The sequence below is a fragment of the Paramormyrops kingsleyae genome, chromosome 17 (genome assembly GCF_048594095.1).
Source record: "Paramormyrops kingsleyae isolate MSU_618 chromosome 17, PKINGS_0.4, whole genome shotgun sequence".
Classification (NCBI taxonomy): domain Eukaryota; kingdom Metazoa; phylum Chordata; class Actinopteri; order Osteoglossiformes; family Mormyridae; genus Paramormyrops; species Paramormyrops kingsleyae.
Genome location: NC_132813.1, coordinates 12,440,796 through 12,463,017, shown reverse-complemented (window position 1 = coordinate 12,463,017; position 22,222 = coordinate 12,440,796). Strand labels below are relative to the sequence as shown.

General features: G+C 38.8%; 1 protein-coding gene across 1 annotated transcript in view; it reads right to left on the bottom strand.

The window, feature by feature from the left end:
• lrfn1 (leucine rich repeat and fibronectin type III domain containing 1) overlaps positions 1-20,423 on the bottom strand; it is a 41,176-nt gene extending 20,753 nt beyond the window's left edge. Inside the window, exon 1 of the mRNA XM_023839426.2 lies at positions 19,550-20,423. The gene's annotated coding sequence lies outside the window, so the exon portion shown is untranslated. The remainder of the gene's footprint in view (positions 1-19,549) is intronic.
• Positions 20,424-22,222: the final 1,799 nt, after the last annotated feature.

Sequence of the window (22,222 nt, the reverse complement as noted above, 5' to 3'; positions counted from 1 at the left end):
TTTCACAACGTAACATTTTCTCAAAGCGCATATCTTTGTTTCGCTTTGATAAGTCTATATTCGTCATTGAGAGAAAATGACTTTCTTTTTCCTGTCTTGTTTTCTGTGCACGTAGCATTAGCCTCAGGTAGCTAGTTAGAAACAGACGGGTTACCACAAGGCAAAGTAGGGCAATCAAAGTAAAGTTAAAAAAACTAAATAAAAATACCAGTTTTATTTTTTCCCTTATGTTGTCATGTTTATAAAGACCCAAAACGAACACTGTAAGCAGACTACTTGATTGCTATATGTGAATTCTTTAAACAGTATTTGTACAGGAATGATTCTGTCCCAAGCTTTCTGACCCATATAAGTGGTTGGTCACTATAGGCGGTTTCCACTGTATTATAGGGTTGACAGGGTTGGGGGGGGGGGGGTTATATTCCGCCTTCACTTTGTGTGTGTGCGTGTGTGTGGGGGTGGGGGTGCTGCATGCTCACCTGTGTTGGTTTGCTCCCTGCCCCCACCCCCCAGGCCTTCCTGTTACCCACTGCAATCCAAAGGTATACTGTTAGGCTAATTGGCATCTTGAAATCAGCCAGCGCATGTGTGATGGACTGTCATCCTGCTTAGGCTGTACCCCCCTGCCTGCTACACTACGCCACCTTGATAAGGCTCGAGGGCCTTCTGGGACCCTGGCCAGGACGAGCAGGTGGAAGGTGCATAGTCGCTACATGTAAAAATAGATTCTCTGCTAAGTCTTCTTATGACTGCAAGTCATTTGAAATGCTTATTCTTAGTTTTACACATCCTGATGGGAAAGCTGGTTCACTGCACACTGGGTTCAGATACTGGCTTCTGATTTGACCTTCAGATTTAATATTTTGATTATTATAGTGCATTTTAATACTCACATGGAAAATTAAACTGATTTGGACTACTTAATACTTTTGTATGATTTATCTGCTTGACTTCATTCAAATCATAAACCCAGACTGTCACTTTTACATACCAAACTAGTCCCTTATAAAACACATGAGGAAACTGATCATTCGCTTTACAATTTACAGTTAGTCCATCAAACATAATAAACAGACTGTTCTTCTATGACTTAGTTTGGGGAGGTAAGCAGATATAGCCACACAGAGTCCTTTCATATATTTATTTGGTGTTCTCCGGGTGAACAAATTGCAATCCTACTGTAATAAGTAGTGAGATGCATCTCAGCTTTGTGCATGTCCTGATCTTTATGTAATGGGACACTGGAACATTCCACTGCACTGTAAAATCTGGATGGTAGGTTATGCTGCAATGCAGAAGCCACTATTAACTTTAAAAGAACGTAAATGCTCTTCTCAAGTTAAAAAAAATGCTTGAGTGTTCTGAAGAGATAAAAACTATTTTATAAAACATGCTGTTATATCTGGTGATAACCAAATATTCCACAGTAAGAACCTTATACCAATGTACAGTGGGAGCCTCATGAATTTTAGAAATATGAGGGCCTGGATGATTTCCTATTATTAAAGAAATCATGAATTGTGCAAGAGGTCGACCCAGCCATATGTAACATGAATCTGAAGAGAAGCTGGGTCATGCAGCAAGATGACCTGAAACACAAAGACAGGTCTAGCTCAGAATAGCTGAATGAAAGAGAGACTGCCAAGTCAAAGTCAGTGCAGAACTAAACTCCATTGAGATTCCTTTGAAAACCAGCCGGGCTACGACTAATGATGCAAGCCATGGAATTATGCATTTTCTACCCAAGACACAAGGAAAGGTTTGGAATTAATCTGCTTATATATAATGTGATGTGTTCCAGGATGGAAATTATTGTCCACCAGCTGGTCTGGGTTCATATGGTAAACGTAACTCTAACATGGCAATCACACATTTAATACACAAGCTTCAATAAAAAGAGACAGAATGCAATAAATACGATGCACTCAACATTATAGAATTTATAACAATAAACAGCATTATGATGCATAAAATGTAGAACCAATCTGGGATATATGACAGTGAGTGGGAGGATTTATACAGGCTGATGGCTTTTGGCAGGATGGAATCCCAGAAACGCTTCTTGCTGCTGCAGGACAGTGTGCGTATCTTTGAGAGGATTAGTGTCTTATGTTCATAATTATGGTGAGTTTTGTCCTCATCCTCCTTTTTTCCCAGCCACCTCCAGCCTTATTACTGATTCAGCCTTCTTATGAGCTTATTTAGATGGGGGGGGGGGGGGGGAGTGGGGAGGGGGCTTCCCCAGACTGGTTACTACCCCCTTCCAGTCCACAACAGTAAGGAAGACAGCACTGGATTGCAGTAAGTGGTTGCATTTGGATAACAACCTAATGCAGACGTTCCTAACATTTTGCTGCTGCTGGTTATCACAAAACAATGCAAGAAAGTCCCTTATCAACCTCCTGTACGCCCTCTAATCTCGCCTGTTGATGCAGCTGACAATGGGGGAACCATCCAAAAACCTCTGCGGGTGACTGATCCCAAAGATGCATTTGAAATCTGAGATAAAGAGAGTGAACAGTAGGCAGAATACAGAATACAAGACAGTTCCTTTTGGGGATCCTGTGCTGCTGACAGCCATCCCAGACACACAGCTCTGTAGTCGCATGAACTGGAGTCTGCCAGCCAGATAGTTAGTGATCCGGGAAATCAAAGGGATGCTGATGCTCGTCTTCCTGAGCTTATCTTCCAGCACGTAAGGCAGCTGAGAAATCAAAGAACTTGATTTTCACAGTGCTTTCAGTCCCTTCCAGGTGGGAGTTAGTCTTCTGGAGCATGTAGATGATGGCATCATCTACCCCCATGCGGAGGGGTCCAGATGGTCACCCGCCACACATGGTCACACATAATGTGTGAAATGAAAGCTACTGGACTGTAATTCAGCGTCACTTGGGACTACCTTTAACAGAGGGACCACACAGGATGTCTTCCACAACAAGGGAATTGTGTGTAGAGTTGAGAAGATGTGAATATGTATCGGAGGATCACACACGGCTAATTGGCCAGTACTTCCCATCATGGGGCTTATCCAGTCAGATCCAGGAGTGTGGCCTTTGTGAAGATACATGCTTACTGTATTATTAACATACAGTGTGCATAGGCCATTTCCATGAGAGTCTATGTGTTTGTGTCTGTTCACTCGCAGTATGCCAGAGTTGCACTTAGCGATGGTTATAGGAGGAGAGATAGGCGAGCAGAGGAAGTTGACCATTGTTATGTTTAACCTTATGAAGAATATCTAGGACCTCGATATAAAAATGTATGCATTAAGTTGTTCCTAGTTGATCTCTATGTCTTAAAGGTCATTTTGCAATTTTTAATGTTATATATATATATATATATATATATATATAGTACTGTGCAAAAGTCTTAGTCAGTCAATGAAGGTGTCTAAAGCTATTCATCTGAGTAGTATGTGCACATTAACTCAGAAAAAAGCATAACATTATAATATATGCAAATGAACAGTGACAATAAAAAATAGCAAGAATTTCTTTTTTTCTCTGAAAAGTCACTGCTATTTAGATGGATGCCTTGAAAAACACTGTTTCAGTCCCCAAACTTTTCCTTTGCAAATGCTGATCTTCACCACTTTGTTGCCCACTTACACAACATTCACTGTCAGAAAAAAAGTACCAATTTGTACCTTAGAGGATATCATTACTTGTGACTAGTTTGCTGCAATTCACAAGGTTCTGTACTTATTTTGTTGAACTGGTTTTGTCTCATTGCTCTGTACCTTTACCTACTGTAGCATATACTTAATCAGGCACCTACACCTTTAGATCTTCCACAGCTTCCTGGTCTACACCCTGCCCACTGTCCAGTGCTTCTCTCGGGCCTTTCAGTGCCCATCTCTGCTTCACGTCACAGACTGATGTGCTGTTCCTCTTCTTCCATGACAGAAACATGCAAACCACATCTTGCAAACCATAATTAAACTGAAAATAATTTCAGTTGACTAAAGCATTTAAAAATGTTTTAGCATGTGGCCCAGTGGGCTAATCCTCTGTGCCTATGATCAGATGGTTACCAGTTCAAGCCCAGCCTCAGCATACCTGTGGATCCTTAAGAAAGGCCCTAAACCCCCAGCCCCCTGGGCGCTGCTATGGGTGGCTGCCCTTTGTGCCCAGCTTGCTCTCACCTACAGAGACTAAGGTAGGGGAGGCAACAAGAGAATTTCCCCATGGGGATCAATAAAGTATCTATTTTTATTTATTTTTCTCTATCTGCCTTCTTCAATTAAGGTTTGCATTGTCAAAGCCATTGCTTTTCTTATTTTCTCTGCTTTGAATCAGTTGAAAAAAACTCTCAAAGGAAAGATTGCAGCTAATTCAGTTATTTTTTTACGTCGTGCAAAGGTGTTACTGGAAAGCTCCTTCAAAATATCTACAACATATAAGCAAAAATTTGCTAAATGCAATGATTGAGAGCTCACAAAATCATCGACGCATTCATTGAAAGGGTTTCCATCCATATTGGCATTCAAATTAAATTTTGTTTCCAGGCAAATAATGTCTCAATTTACATTCTTAGCTGAATACATGGTTACAGTTAAATAACAGTAAGAATAACATACATAGTTTTAAAAAGTGGTAGTGGAATATACCACAATCTGTTAGAAATTATTCCCCCAGAGTGGACTGAAGCTGGCATTAAAGATTTCCTTTTCCATTTAAAGTATATTGAATGCGCATTGTATTAATTCCAAAACTACTACATTGAATAAGTGACCATTATTCCAACAGTGGTTTGTATGAAAGGGAGGCATTGTCATATAAGCAGAAGTTTAGGAATTACAGTAGAGATCTAGTCCACGAGTCTCACCCACAGAGCATGTGTGGTTTCATCTATCCTAACCCTAAATCTTATCCCTTATCCCTGCAGTGATACTACTGTGATAAAACCATATGCTCCTTTTAACCAGCATTTCCAGTGTTGCCCGCATGAAACAGTTCTGATATCTCAGTTAAATAAATAAATTAAACGTTGGGTAAGTGTCACATTACACTGGGTTGCTTTATAAGGTAAATAAATACACTTCATATGGTGAAAAAATAAAACATTCATAATAAAATAATATTTACATATTAGGAAGCATGAACACCAAGAGAGATCAAACGTGTATAATTACAAACTAACAGAAATATAAAAGGCATGCAACTGGGTAATTGGTATGAGAGATAATTATATTGCTGGATTAATTATTTACTAGACTATAAATAAACTGTTTTGGAATACAATGTGGTCCTATACTTGTACAGTATACATCTTAAATCTGAGCTTTGATTTTGACTGGGAGCATCAAAGTAGGGTACAGAGTTTTATGTTTACGGTTTGCACCATATCAGTTAATAAGAGGAGTTCATCTAGGGATCGCCGAGTCACCACTTTCTGGCACATGTGAATGATGTCAGACATACAAGAAAAAGGTGTGTTCTTGCATTGTTAATGGGGGGTAACTGGACGGGGGGGGGGATGCTAAATTGGAGGCGGCGAATCTTTGATGCAGGCCCATCCCTACCACACATCGGCATGACGCTGCATGTAGCTAAAACAGATGGTCTGTGTTTTTCATGGGGATGCTTACGTACAGGCCAAAATACCCCTCTTGAGGAAAATGTCACGTTAAAATAAAACGCAGGAGATTTGCTGTACTCCGGCCTCGCTGCCGCGCTCCATTTCCCCTGAAATAACATATCTAGCACTTGAAGACTGCGCTAACGGAGAAATTAAAGTAAATGGCTTTTGGTCAAGTAAATAAAAGAAATGAAAATGGCTGCCATTCTGTCACAAAAAAAAGAGCCTGTGGAGAATCTGTGGTGCTTTCTGTGAAGCTAGCTGGGGGTGCTGAAGACGGGGCGGTGTAGATAACACCTGAAAGAGATACGGCCTGGCAACATGGCTAAGTACACTTAAGAAGGCTGCTCTGCTCTGTGGATGGGCACCTGTGATTCCACTGCCGGGAGGCTTGACAGTCGATGGGGAATTACTGGGTGGCAGGAAACTGGGAAGGGTGTTCAAGTATCCTAAGAGCATCTGCCAAGGTGCGAGTGGTGATTGAGAGGCTGAGAAATTTGACAGACCTGGCATGACACTCTAAGAGGTTTTGAATTGTATCATTGTGTCTGTGTTGATATGGAACAACTAGTCTGATAGGTACTAGCGAATTTATTCCTTAGAGCCTGGAAAATCTTTGCCAGCATATATCTGAATTTAGGTCAAGTGTAGTCTGATCAGTGATATGGCCACACGGATGTCCTTGCTTACCTGTTACCAAATACTTCATTTCACTACCCAAACCAGACGGCAGCCATTTTCTACCTTTGTCATCTGTCTCAATAGTGTAGCATCAGCAGATATGTGTCTGTATCCATGTGTGCATGTGCAAGTCACAAAGAAACTGACTGCTTCAGAACTGTGGCCACTTTAAACATTATTTATTTGTTCTAGGTTTCTCTCTCTCTCTCGTTTTGCATGTCCGCAATTAGAGTGATTTTTTTGTTTGTTTGTTTCTTCAAAATCTGCTCTCAAGCGGTTGCATGGTGGTGAGGTAATTAGCTCTGTTGCTTCACACCTCTGAGACCTGGGTTTCAATCTGCACTGCAGCTCCATGTGTGGGGTTTGCATGCTCTCCCCTGTCTTGTCATGGGGTTCCCCCGGAGTCCAGAAACATGCTGAGGTTAACTGGAGCTACCAAAGTGTGGGACTGAGAGACCCAAAGATCTGTGACCGATTCGGGGTTATTACCTGCCTGCCACCCATAGGCTTCAAACCTCCATGACTCTGAAAAGGACAGGGAATAGATGGACGTCCAGCAATGTAGGCTCCTTAAGGTCTATTTTGAATAAAATTTTTGTCATTAAATAATTAGTTTAATCGAAATAAATAATTAGTTTAATCTTATTAATGATATTCTAATGTTTTAGTGGATCTAACATTTTTGGACTAACTGTGAATGTGCATACTGCATTGTGAGAAATTGTTTAAGAAGTTCTGTTGTTTTAATGATCTAATTTGGATTAGTTAATAGTGACTTAAAGTATCTTCACGGAAAAGTATGCATTTAAAGGAAAATATTATTTTTAAAATATAGATGTCTCTGACTTATGACTTGGTTCCATTCTGACAGACAAATCATACTTTGAAATGGACATATGTTGGTATAGGGCAGGGTTCTTCAAATCTGGACCTCAATTCCAAATCCAGGCCTTGTTTTCAGTTCTCCCAGGTAGTTTGTTTAATAATTACTGATTCTGATTGGTCAGAGGCTTCACACCTGACTGACAGGTAAAGGAAGGCTGGAAAACCAGTAGTGCTCGGACCTCGAGGGCCGTGATTTGAATAACCCTGGTATAGGATAATCACACAGATGTGAGATCAAGACTGGGAGATGCTGGAAAGGTTGTGCTGCCATACATGTAAAATACTTTGCCCAAAATTAATTTTTATATACATTTATTTCATTAACTTTTTTTTTGATAACTCGTAAGTGCAAGTCATCATAAATCACATAGGTTGTAGGTTGGGAGCAGTCTGTATGGTTTTGATAAATATGGAATGGTATATTTGCACAAAATTCCAAGTTATGACGTTTTGGACGATCCTCCATCTTCATGCCAAATTGGCAGGCTACACGTTTTCTAATCGGTTCATTGTACAGAAAAATTCAGGAAAGTTACATTTTGAATTTAAAAATAAAGTGGAAACAATCTGGGAGAATCTCTGGCTAGCCATGAAAACACAGGAGCCTGAAGTACGGTTCTTACTGTTGTGATTTTAAGTTGCCAAGCCAGTCTCTCTGAGAGAAGCACTGTTTAGCGGAGATATTCAGTGATTTGCTAGTTACGACTTCCAAAAAGGACAAACACATCCAGTAAGTTAATTTTACATCTCCGTACCCTTTCACCTTGGCTAAATTCTAATCTCCGTGGGGCATCTGTTTGGATTCAAAAAAGACTTGTTTAAGCATCCTTTGGCAAAGAGGGCCCTGACCGGGGTTTGGCTTTTTGCAGAACGCAGTTTCACTTTGGATCCAGGCTATACTGTTGAGCATGTCTATAAAATCTGGCATTTTTCCAAAACCAGCAGTAAATTGCTTGAAAAATACATTAAAAACCTTTCTCACAGCAAAATATAAAAAGCTTCCAGCTACCCTAGTGAGGTGCCCGATGACGCAGGATGCCATGAATACATAAGAAAATACATGCATTAAGCTATTGAATCAAACCCCACCAAGACACAGGTGATTGGGGGTAAAGGACAGGTTGCAGTTCTCCTGCTTAACTCTCTGTGGATTCGAGTTGCATAACATGCCAGTGACCCCATACTGTTTTTTTTTTTTTTTTTACAATTTTGTGGTACTTCAAGTTTTGTATTTCTGAAAGACGATGTGACCCCTGTCCAGTGGTGTCGTCCTACATACTCTCTCTAGGAAATACTAAAATATTCAAAAGCCTGTCAAACCACAGCATGGACGTGCCTTATAATTTACAAAAAAAAAATGGAAAAATTGGCCAAACAGGTGCTCAACCATGATATTCACACCATTATCTACATCAGCAGGCTTGGCAAATACGACCCATTATTAGGACATTTTGAGGGTGAGCTCTCCTGCAATTACATCATGGGGATCACTAGGCCCAAATGCCTACTGCTCTGAGCTGAACAACAAAAGTACACAGCTAAAATGTAAAGACATCACTCCAAATAATAAAAAGTATCAAAATATGTACTGACAGTCTGATCAAGCTGGCTAAAGTCTACACGGAGATTTTGACAATAGAAGTCCTTTATAGACCCATCTGTAAAATTAGCTAAGAGAAACATTTTCTGTGGAAGGACTCTATCTTCTAGTTAATGATTTCATTGATTGCGTTAGTTATTTTGTCATAAAGAAAAAAAAATTGACTTGCTGGGGAGGGAATCGGACCCCCTGTGGATCTTTTAATAGGAGTTGTTTCTGTGGAATTTTTGATTGGTCAAACTTTGCTGTAAAAATGATTGGAAAAACCAGACTTCTGAATGAGGTTCATCATTCTTTTGTGCTGTATTGCATCTGAGGCACCACCTTCAGTTTTTTTCTTGCCGTTCCATGAGGGACTTCATACATGTTGTGAGGATCAGAGTGAACTCCCCTCCAGATTGTTAATCATGATTAATGATCTGATGGACATAGCTTCCAAAACAAACCAGCGGCAGAAGTGTCTGCATGGATTAGACATCAGCTACCTATCATCTACCTGGTGTAGAATTACTTTTTCTTGTCATGAGAAATGACTGTGTTAAAGGGTTACACATCCTGAATAGCATGAAGACTTTTTTTTTGGCCAAAATCTTACACTGTCAGTTTGCTGAAATTGCCATTTTTAAAAGTCGTATCAGAATTAAATATTCCTCTCTCATTTCCATGACTGGCAGTTGAATCACTATGGGGCCCTCGAGTAAATCCTTAACCCTAGCTGCTGTGTGAGCCTGCTCTCTGACCCTCACTTGCAAGTCACTTTGGGCAGAAGATCTACTACATAAATAAAACAACTGTAATGTAGTAAAAAAAAAAATAGGTGAATAAGAGTCAAACGAAAGCTCTCCGTTACTGGCTTCCAAAGTCATCCCAGCCTCTTTATTGTGGGTTTATAACCAGGTAGCTAAGTCTCTCTGTGTTTGATGGTTATAAATTGCCAATTTTACAACAAGGGCTGTAATGTACATTGCAGTTGAACTTGATGGGTGAGTCTATTTCAGTTACACTATCATAGCATATGTGACTTGAGGTTTGTGGTATGGCGTAGTGGAGTTCTGAATGTCATATCTGATCAGAAGGCTCCCTCATTCAAATCATCTTGAGAAAGACAGGGTAAAACATTTTCGTAGGTAGTGCAGAGTCCTTCAAATGTCTGGGGGTAGCTAGAGACGGCTTGTAAAACTCACAGATTGATGGGTGCTGGGTAAAATTGGGTTGGAGCAGTTTGCTCTCTATCTATTCTTCATTTGCACAGAGACTGAGAAATTCCAGATTGTCGTGTTGAAAATGTGTTTGGGTCATAAGCTCTATGTGATCCACACATTCCCAAAACATCGGAATAAATTGTTTTTAGGACAGACTCTTGACTGAGGGCCGTGTATTATTTTTGACAACAACCTAGTTTCTGTGATATATAGTTTTATCTTTCATGACAGCTGCAAAGTGGTCTAAAGGGATGGCTAGAGGCAAGTCTTTGACAAACACGTTGCCCCTAAATTTTTCAATTTAGTTCCATAAAAATTGGAATGATGGCCATTTACAGGTGTGCATCAAAGTAAGAGTTAATAAGAGCCTCATTAAGACCGACGTCCATTTGTCATTGGGATTGGCAGGCTGGTCCTGCTGCGACTGAAAGGAGATGGGGTGGGGGGGGGATCCTCTTTTTTTGAGCTTTATGGTTCTTCAGAGAGTAAGATTTGAGTCGGTAGCATTGCAGCACTTTTTATGATCCCCAGTGGATAAAGTTTCCAAGGATCTTTTCCTGGCTTAGTGAAAGAAAAGCAGAAGGCCTCAGGCTCCCTACTCAGACTCTGAAGCGTTAGCTATCCCAATGGTGATGACGGCGTAAGCATGATACGACATGATTCCTTTGGCAAATGACTTGAAATGCAGTTTTGCTAAATTTGGATTTCTCTTATGAAATGGAAAAACGAATCTAAATGTTCTACTGGGCATCAACCTCAGGGATCTCTCATATCCCTCGATGTATATGCATAAGATCAAAGACCAAGTCAGGAATACTAACAAGATGAATAACGGACAGGGATGTTGTTTCTCACTAGGATGGTCCACCTGACATCCATAACAGTCTTTTTAAGAGTCCTTAGGATAACTATCGTTACCCACGATGCCTTTATAGTGTCCGGAAGCCATTGTCCTGTCTCTCCCCAACATCACTGTCCAAGGACAAACCTATGATCAGGAACATAAGGAAATTTAGGCTATGGTTCAGTGATTTTTAAGGTCGGAGTAAGTATCTGCTTATTATAGTTAGAGAGAGGAGTGAATAGGGATCTTAAGAAAAAGTATAGGGGTTCTATCAAATGCTGTGATTCTTTTTAAAGAGTTAACTTCACAAGGAGCAACAAAATCAGAAAAGGTACAATGATTACACTGCTAGTGCCTTTTGATCGCCGAATTACACTTAACATCCATTTGGCACTCAATAAATATGATTATCAAAGTGCTTTGTGTACTGGTCATGACAATTGTTTCTAAATAAACTATAATTCAAGTATTCGAAAAATGCATAATAAAAAATAACCACAGATTGAATTAATGTTTAGAAAAGCTAGAAAAGCAGACTTGCTATTGGTCGTGTCAAAATGGATTTGAGTGATTGATTGCTAGTATATTTTTCACAGTTCCTGAAATGGAGTTGACCAGGGTAAATTTGTAAATAGATATTCCTCCATTAAACAGAATTAAAAAACTAGCCTTCCCCTCACCTGAACACAGCATTAGTTTTTATTTTATTTTCAGTATCCATAATGAATAAGGGAACAGTCAAGGGGATGTCAAGAAAAATAATGCAAATGTGAAACTGCTGAGATGTATCCAGAAATATTCTGCCTCCTTGTACAGTATAATCATGCAGTATATAAAATGTGGCAAAGGGAATCCAAGTCATAAAATGAATTGATAAATAAAAAATTATGGACCAAGCATGGCAAAATGATGGATGAAAATAATTGCTGGAAAGATATCGAAGTTTAACATCCAAATGCAGTCTGTAGAAAGTCTAGATCATGGTCAGAAGATCCATAATGAGGATGAAAAACAAGGACACCATACTTATGAAAGCACTTTAATGGATTAAAAGGGAAAAACATTTGAACAAAATGGAAGAGATAAGTCATTCTGGAAGGCAGAAATGCTGATTAGTTGGTGAATGTCCATGTATAGGGGAAATCCAGGACAACAATCAATTCATCCTCTGAATGCGTTATGAACCGACGCTTCAACGTTACCATCGAGGAATAAGGAACACCTTCAGTCAGTAAGCGTTCTTCTTTTCCAGGTAATTTTCCAAAACATACAGCAGCTAGACCTTGACTTTTTCCACATTTTTATAATAAGACACACAGGGTGACATGAAGCCGTTTTATCTTGATACGACAAAATAAATCCAATGAAAATGTTGTATTTACGAGCTTTGAACCGGTGTTAAATTAAACTTTTACAGTTTTTTATTTATATTACCGTCCATTCAGGATCACAAGCTCCTCATATACTGACTGCATTCCTCACCAATTTGTTACAAAACGTACTGCAGGACAACCTAAAGGAGCACACAGTTAGTCTTCAAAGAATAGAGCAATCTCATTCTGAATATATTACCATTAATTTTCCATACCCACTTGTTCGATGCAGGGTTGAGGAGCCTGTCCCAGAAACACTGGGGGCAAGGCAGGGAATAATCCAGGGTGGGGCTCCATCCTGATATATCTGAAAGTTTTCATGAGCACCAATGTTTGAAGGCACAAAAAAATCCCTCTTGTTTTTTCTTTAGACAGCATTCACATTAGTAAGGAGTCACAGCAAATACCATGTTATGAACTATTCTGATCTTCTTAGAGATGTGTCAGGACTTTTTGAGACTTTTTTTCTAGTTCCTGCCTCACAGCTTGGTGCCAATCGATATTTCTTGATCGCTGGGTTCCTGGGGTGTTGATAAATTCAAAGGAGACCAAAACAACCATAAACACTAAAAGCTGCTGTTCCCATTGTCACAACCTTTGCTTTCTCCATAATCATCCAATTTCTTCTGGCATTTCGTTCTCTTCTTTAGATTTCTTCAGATGTTCTTAATCTTCACTATAAGTTGGTATCTTTGGCATTTCAGCCAATCATGACTTATTAGTTATCCAGTTTGTCTCATTATATTTTGTTCATAGAGATGGAATCGGCACAGTGATGGTATATAAACCTGTCTAATTCCAGTCAATTTCTTCACATTCCATCCTGACTGTGGCTTATACAACATAAACATCCTTCATAAAGTGAAATGCCCTGCTACAGCCATTTCTGGAGAGCACTTCATCATTTGACATTACAAAACAGAAGGCTTTGTTGTAATATGCACATCTTACATATTTTGCAGACACTTCTCTCCAAAGTGACATAGAACATAGTTGGGGCCAAGGGCCTCCCTCTGGGGCCCAACAGTCATGATTACTCTGCTTGCCGTGACATATGAACCTGCACTATTCAGGAAATGGGGCAGTTCTCCAACAGTCTAAGAAAGCTACCCTACAGTGTCTTAAGAACAGTGTCTTATGAGCTAGTGTCTTATAAGCTGACATCCATTGTTGCGACACAAAGACCAGATAATAGTTAAACTCAGGGATATCTATAAAATAAAACATCTGGTCATTTTAAGCATTTTATGCAGTTACAATCTTTTATGAGTCCTCCCTGATTTCAAAACCACAGCAGATTAATTATAGCTGGTTTGATCATTTCCAGGTTGTTGACTTATAAGTGATTCGTTTTACAACATTCAGCTTTACAACATCCAGTTTTCCTGCATTCATACTCTGTACTTTCCATGTTCCAATACAGATTTCTACCTAGTATCCTGGATATTTTTCCAATGCGGCAACACCAACAGAAAAAGGCTTTTATCTTTCTGCATGAAAAACCTCAACTGTATTTCGCAGAATCCACTGCTGTTCTTCAGAAGCCATTTGAGTGTCATCCAACTTAAGGGGAACATCTTCCAGCAGTATATCAACAACTCGTTCAGGTGCATCCATCCATAAGGTTTTCTTAGTAAGGTATGCAAATGGTTTCCTATTGCCTGTTTCTGTGCCATTAGAAAAAGTACCTTTGCCAAATTTACTAATTTAATGTAATGCAAGGTCTGCCTGGAAACTTTGAGATAAAAAATACAATGAAATCTTTGCTTGATTTAAAAGAAAGCCACCATGATAGTCAGAAATTCTGCAAAATCATCTACCACCTGCATATTCATCCATCCACTCATAATTGTATATCCAGTACAGGGTAGTAGCATATTAATAACTTAATTTGAGGATTTAAAAATGAATACCCGCTGAAAAAAACCCTGCAAATTATTGTATTATTAATATACCTCATAGAACACTGGCTGGGGGGTCTTTGCTCATTATCTTATGCACATTACCTTATCTGTATTTTGATAAAACAGTTTTGTTTATAAGATCTTTAGACATCTCGGTTAATTCTCAATTTTCAATCAGATCCGTTGTAAAAATGACCCTTCATACAATCTGTCTGTGAAAAGGGATTTGTTCAAACTTAACCAGCTGCATCAGCATTAGGCTATCTGATTGTTTCATTAATCCTTGTTAGAGGCTGCTCATTTAGCATATTATATTGCTACATAATTGATTGTACTACTTCCCACATTAAAAATGAACCATATAAAATGAATAGACTAAGCAGTCAAAATTATGTTTTATTTAAGTTTCTTTTCATTTCATGGCTATTAACTATGCATATAACTATAAGTATTCTGAACCACTGCAGTACACTCTTTATAAAAAAGTACACATTGACTGCTTCTTTTTGTTTATTTTTTATAATTGACCCTATTAATACAAAATGCATAGATTAACCTGAAATACCCACTTTCTAATTAGAGCAAAAGAAACTTCATTACTTACATGACGAAAAATAAAAATCATTATAGGAAAAGCAAGGGTGGTGTCACATAAGAATGGAATGTGACACAGACAAATATGGGAAAATACATACACGTCACAAATAAGTCACAAGTCCTAACCATCAAGTTTCATATCAAGTCTAAAGTCAGGTTTCTCTGAATTAATGACGTCTGGACTTAGTCAAGCAACTCATGGTCAATGATAAGTCATGGTATGCAATTTCACCATCAGTAATTTATAATAATTATTTTCATGGGTTTTAATACCTCCGTCATCCTAAATAACGAGTTCCCGTAGCAGACAATCCAAATAAATAGGAACAAAATACTTCTTTCTTTTAGTTTATAGTCTTTTTTTAATATTTTGAAATAGGCACACTTGTCGTTGCATTGTAACTGTGTTCAGCAATTCACATCAACAAGAATTCTACAAAAAGAAACAGACTGACTCCCAGAAAACTGAAAAATGTTTAAAATCTTTCTCACACACACTGCAATGGCCAAAGAGTGTTTGACAGCACTGTCACTTATGTGTAGCTGAATAATAAACCTTTTACGTACTTTTCATATCTGTAAATGTAACACTAAGTCATATATTTATAAACCCCATGCAGTAGCTCTGCAACCACAAATTAGTACCTGCAAGCATCATTACTATAAATCATATCGTGGAATAAATCATGGCCAGGAAAAAATTAGATGCACGGTCGTAACAGTGTAAATTATATTTAACATGATTTTATAAGATAAAAAATGTGCATGTCTTCCACGACATGAAAGCATCAACAACCAGACAATCAAGCGAAACATTAGAAGAACAACTAAATATGAATAAATAAACCACAAGCAAGAATTTTGTGACGGCAACAGGCTTTAAATCAGCACTGCAGAGTGTAGGGAATCTTAATAGGAAATCTTTAGAAATGCGCAACATCAATAAAATTATGTTAAAAAGACGTTTAACTGGGACCTTTAACGTTAAAGTAAACCGCAAATTTGTGCCTTCAATAAGTTATTTGCCAACTTGTGTTTATGGGTCTTGAGATGTCAAATTAAATTTGAAGTTATTGTCATGGATACTTCATGCTAACACACTGATCTGCGCTCACCACAATTACTTGTTGCCTGTCTTGTGGGCGTGTTGTGGCTTCTGTCATTTATGGGCGCACGCGGCATGCCATTTTTGAGGTTCTCTAAAGAAGTCAGAAACACAACTGTGGACCCGGTGACAACAGAGGAGAAACCAAGGTAGAAACTAATATTAACTGCAGTGATAGAATATGCGAATTTACAATTTATAACAAATCTAAGTTAAGTCAACAATGCCCAAGTCTAAGACGAGTCTTTTTCATAAACTGGAAAGCAAAAAAAAACTCAGACTCGAGACTGACTCAAGTCAAGTCATGTGACTCAAGTAGCCCACTCTGGAAACAGAAAACAAATACCACGTGTCAACTCTAATGAGTCTGCATTAAGAGATGTAAATGGAGAAACTGATTAATAACTAACCTAGCTGTCTTTGTAATAAAATAAGGTAAAACGAACCAACTTCTGTGGATGGCCAGATTGCGGCAAAATGCTGATCACTTGAAAACAAATTAGAAGCATATTGCAAATATTTCTGAAGATAGAAGATTGATGGGTGAGACCTAATTACCAATCCTGTTCCGCGTCACCATCTCAAGCCGAAAGCAGCACAAGGCTGGCAAACATCAGGGGGGAATGCATTTGGCTTGGTTGGTATTGCAGTTAGACGGTGTACCCTGACAAAACTAGCAGAGCGGAATGCTAATAAAATTTGCCATTCATCCACCACCCCCACCACCCCCGTTAGGCAAACAGTATTGTGTGCCCCCTCCCAGTTATATAAAATACCTGAATAGCGTTCTTTTAGAAATTACTCCTTGAGCCAAGAATGCATCACAGGGTTATACATGCACAGCCTCATGCTAAACACAGTCATAAACTATCAGCAATTAGCCTCAATAGATGCCGGTGGACTGCAGGAGGAAACGCTATCTGAGAGGCTGGGGTGCCTGGGTCTAACACAGCAACACGGGCAAATGGACTCATTTTTTAGGATGGAGGATGGTATAGGGTCTAAGGGTATAGGATGGCATGCTGAAATTGGTAGGGTAATTTTAATGACTTGGCTTTGCCGGAAAAAAGCAAAACATCCAGCATAAAGATGTTTTTGGTTCCAAGTTCAAACATTTGACACAAGAACATGAGGAAATGGTATAACTACCCACAAGTTTTCATCATAAGTTTTGGCTTCATAATTTATCAGAAATTTCAAACTATGGACATTTTCAAAGTCAAATGATTGTTTATTCCCAAAGAAACCTAGCAAACTCCTTAGTCAAGAAATGTGTTGGACGTTTTTAACAGAAGGCAAATTATGGCTGCTAGACATGTCACATTACAGAGGAGAAACAGACAAAAAGATTGTCAGTGTAGTTATGAAGAATGTGCTGATTATGAATATCCAAATTGTACTGTGTTGAACAGAGGGCATTGAATGTCTGATATTTATTTCAACCTTGATAATCTTCAAATGTTATCCCCAACCCCTCATAAGTATTGGTTAATTACTTAGCCTGGGATTTTAACCGGATTTCAGATCTAACATTATCCAAACTCCCACAACACAACTGTGTAAAGATCCATTGATAAAAAAGTGTAAATTCCATGAAATAACCAAGCAATCTTTTCAAAAACGAGAGTAAAACATGAGTTAGTTATGAATGTTGTGCAATCACAAGCAATGAGCTGGCAAAGCCTTACTCACAGCGAAGATTTAAAAAAAAAAAAAAAGTAATAAAATGTTCATTTTCTTGTTTTTTCATTATATTGTTCTATACTTGAAGGGTAATTTGGGCAATTGTGTTGATTCACCGCATGAAATTATGGTCTGACGTACTCCTGAAATTCTTGTTTGGGAACAGAATTCCTGGTACCTTCAATGATAAAAAAAATCATTCAGTTTGTAATACAACAAACATTCACAAAATGAGAAGCACTATCTCCAGCACACTTAACCACATGTATGAGGTTCTTAATGTGGAACAGAGTGTTTGGATTTTGCTAGACAGAGCAGGGACATTGTCAGCCAACATCAGGGTAGTATCGTTCTAAAACTTCCCAATACCAAGGTAAGAAAGGCTTGTAGAACCCTTGATGTTGCTGTAGTTTGTAACATGGCATAGTGAGCTTTTAGAACCTATTCAGAATTATTTTCATCCAGGATCACTCAGGATTTGGGTTGGTATAGCTTGTCCAAATCAGGCTTGCTTCAAACACCTAAAACCTAAACACAGCAAGCTTGTCTGCAAGCAATTTCAGTGGCCTCCCAGCCAACTCCTATTTATATTTATGAAATTAACTAAGGCATACAACACAGCTAATTTATTTTTGAAATACAGGCAATATATTGGTATTATTCATTTAACCTGAAAATATTACACTGCCCCCTACAGTTAAATGCTGCCAGATCAATGAATGCTAGGTTTTTTTTTTGGTCCGGGGTGAAACGGCACCCTCACGTGCACGACTATTGTGATTTTTCTGTTTTTCATGCAGTAGATCTACGTTTTGGACAATATGTGGATTGTTATTAGCCTCCAGGGCTAAGAGAGATTTAAAAAGCATAGCACATTTAGTTCGATCCCTGAAGAGACAGTGAGTGTGGGTATGTTGCACTAAACACCGGATTATGCTGCCGGCAAGCACGAATTGCTAACATTAACTACATTTTATTAATGCCGATGTTATTTGTCACCAGACCCCAGTGACCGTCGAAGTAGGATCATTATTGCACATTTTCATTATTGCTGCCGATTTATCAAGGGCATCCCGACAGCGGAAAGCAGAGCCGTTAGCAGCTGCGGACACACCCTCGCGGACAAACAGCAATACAGCAGCACTTGTTCACGGACGCTGCTACAGTACAAACCATTGTCACTGTCACCATTAAGCACACTATCTTCCAACAACCTACTTGTGAAACCCAAAATTTTAAAATTATTAACTCTTGATATGCTACACATAGAAAGAATATGGACGACCTTCGAAAAAACAAGCTTTTTATTAACCATGTCCACGGCTACGTAGATGATCGTAAAATCAGACAGAGAGGCATACTTTGAGGTTTACTCTAAGAAAACACAAATGTGTATGTATATATATAGATATACAACCTCCCTCTTAATCTTAACAATTATGCCGCACGGCCCAAAAATCCGTATGTGACAAGTGGATTTTATTTATCAGCTGGCTGGCTTCTCCTAATTTCTTAAAATCGACAAAGAAATGTTTGTCAGATGAAGGTTCTTGTTGGACGAAGGACCTTCAAATTTAAGATAATTCTGTGCGCGTTTAAGTCGTTAAATGTAAAGCGTCTTAAGTTTTCGTCCTTTCGTTCTTACATAAACAGCCCAGTGGAAGGTCGAGTAGAATCATAGGCGCTTTACATGATATTTGATACATTTGTTTTTATAAGTCAATCCCAATCTGCAAAACAACCGTAATGTACGTGCCAGAATGATGCGATATTCCAGAAATTAAAATTGAGGCTGAAGACTGGAATAATGGCCTTATCGTCCGTATCTCATTTACTGCAAAGGCGGGTGATGTCTGCTGCACTTCTTGTAAAATTCTGCACTTCAGATTTTTACAAACGCCGTTTAAACCAAAGCGGATCTTGTCAGTTTTACAAAGGCATTATACGCAGTGTCAATTAGGTCCGTTATACGCTGTCAATACACGGTTTGATTATACATGTGGGATTTTTTTGGAAAAAATAGCATAAAATGTAAGCAGCCTATTACCCGTTTACTTTCAGTATCTATATTATTTCAGACGGCATATATTTTTACCTGTATGCAGTGTCGTTAATTTTCCAGGAATGTTGAGGCGCAGTACTGTCTCCACATAGATATTTTTCCAAAAGTCTCCCAATACAGTTATTGTCTCAGAGCAAGATCCAGTGAGGACCCTAGTGGCTATATGTGAATGCAGAAAAATAGGGCATTCGATCGTCCTTAAATGATATAATTTGCAGTCAATTCCATCAGATAAAGCAGAACGTAAATCATCATTTTTGAATCCGAAGCCAAAATACACGACCAACCTTCCTCGTTACCTGCACCCCTTTCACACGAAAACCGCACCTTAATTCCTGTTTGTACCAATTCCCGTTTGATCTTGTTTGTAGCGGCAAAAAATAAAGCAAAATATGCAAAACCAAATCCACAATAAACCAAACGTAAAACTGTAGATCCAGCCAGGTCGTCCTTCTTGCACGCAGCTTCCGAACAAAGACCACAAGACCCCCCGGCTCAAATGGTCCTGGCGATGTATTTCTAATGCTGTATTGCAACTGCGGCTATATAAGTGATTAGGGTAGATGCCGTTCAGCTCGGTGTCCTTCGGACTATCTGCACATTCTTGCAATCATTTCACTAAACATGAGTATTAAATTTGATTTTCAAACATAAATAAGTATACTGAGCTTCCTTCCAGCAAACAGTATATGCCTTAAAAGCGGCACGATTGTGTTAGAATACTGAAATACTATCTGCTTAATTTAAGAAATCTTTCACTATAACACACTGGCAAATAGGTCTCGCATCATCCGGTTTCATTGTCTCAGTTTTCCACTTCGCTTAAGGAAATAAGGAATCCCACCTACGCAAAGGCCTTTTCTCTGTGCACATATTTCAGAGACACGTACATGCATGCGTGCATTTGTGCAACACAGCTTCGTTTTTAATAACCGCGACTGCGCCCACTTTCCAGTTCCTGCAGTAACATGGATGCTGTGTCAGAATATTTTTATTTTCATGTCAGAGAGTTTGTTAAGTATTTCAATTAATAAAGGGTACATAGCAGCTGAGTAAGTGTCTAATACACGGAATTAGAAAAAAATTAATCAGAATTCACCACAAGAAGTATGGATGACGTGTGATGGATGGAGTTTAAGACATGCCGCTTTTCAGGACTTGTGTCTATTTTACAGCTTCCAATCACTCCTTTTGATCTTTCGTTTCTTCCTAGAATAAAAGTCGGTTCCAGCAGCTATTCCTGTTAAATATATCAGTGATGAAGACACATTAGGATTATTTTTGCTGGGTAGTATTGGTTAGGTAGCCATCAGGGGGGACCGGATAAAATAAGACTCCTCCCCCGATCTGGAATCGGATGCCGCGGGGTTGTTTCTTGTAGCTGAACCGCATTCTGGAGTTTTGCATATCGGAAATCAATGTATTCCTACAACGCATATTCAAGGTCCCTCCTAGATAACTCTCAATAATACAATGGTTAAAAACTAAAAATAGCCCATTCGTTTACTCTGCTTTGAGTATGTCCTACATATATTAAAAGTATAGTCACGAGTTCCATGCACAGTAAATCATTGCCTGCACCCAAAAAGCTGGTTAGATGATAAACAGAATGGGTAAACAGAAAATAGAAAGGTAGTCCCTTGAATACCAGTTTACGTTGCAACAGACGCCTACGACAGGCACTATACTGGAGGAGACTAGCAGTTGCTCATTTTTAGGATCGCGCTTTAGATTTTTTTGTGGCTTAATTTCTCCAAATATAGCAGCAATGTTGTGCTACAGTTAACTAATTATCTCTGTAGCTCAGCTGCACGTGAAATATTCGACACGAATTCCCACCAATTTCGTGCACCGAGGTAACGCCAAGTAAAACGCGTACTGGTTCCAAGCTAATTTAGTATTTATTAGGTTAGGAACACTTAAGATTCTGCTGCATTTGGACGTGCTTGCCCTTATTCTGGAAAAAACAGAATACAGTTTGTGAGGTTGATGCTTCTGTAATATCATATAGTCTGTTAACATTGTTGTTCTTTAAAAAGTGCTTACAACAATTTAAGCTTAACAAAACTAGGCCTATTGTGAGCTTGTCTGTTGTCTGCGGTCTAAACTAACAGGTATTAATAAACACACAATGGCTTTTACCATTAGCACTATATGTTCATTTATAAAAATTAATGTAGATTTATAATTAAACATTTTTGGACCTTATAATGTACATTCACAAGTACACATATAAAAATCCATTATAGAATAAATACAGAACACCGCTAGATAAGCACCATTGCACCTCTCTCCCTGTCTCTTACACAAGGGCGTAGAGGATGGTGTATTTATGGGGATGAAGGCGTTCAAGGCACATTTGGTCCCTACCTATGTTAAAACCAAATCTAGGCCCTTGCTGTAAAACACCCAGCGAATATAGGCTACTACTAACCGACTACAGGCGAGTACAGAGCCTTGGCCCCACGATTACCCTCTCCAAAACAGCCACAAATGGCTCGTATACATCCATTTTTGTTTGAGAAGTTAAAGATCTCTCAACTTCTTGAGTTGAGCCTTTTGGATGTTTAAAAATCGACACATAACTTACGAACGACATAGCATTAAGACAGCTTTGGGAAACTCACCCATGATCTGCAATGCATATTAAATATAATTATACCACTACTTTGGTAAATACTGTTTTCTTATTGGTCCAGTGATGTC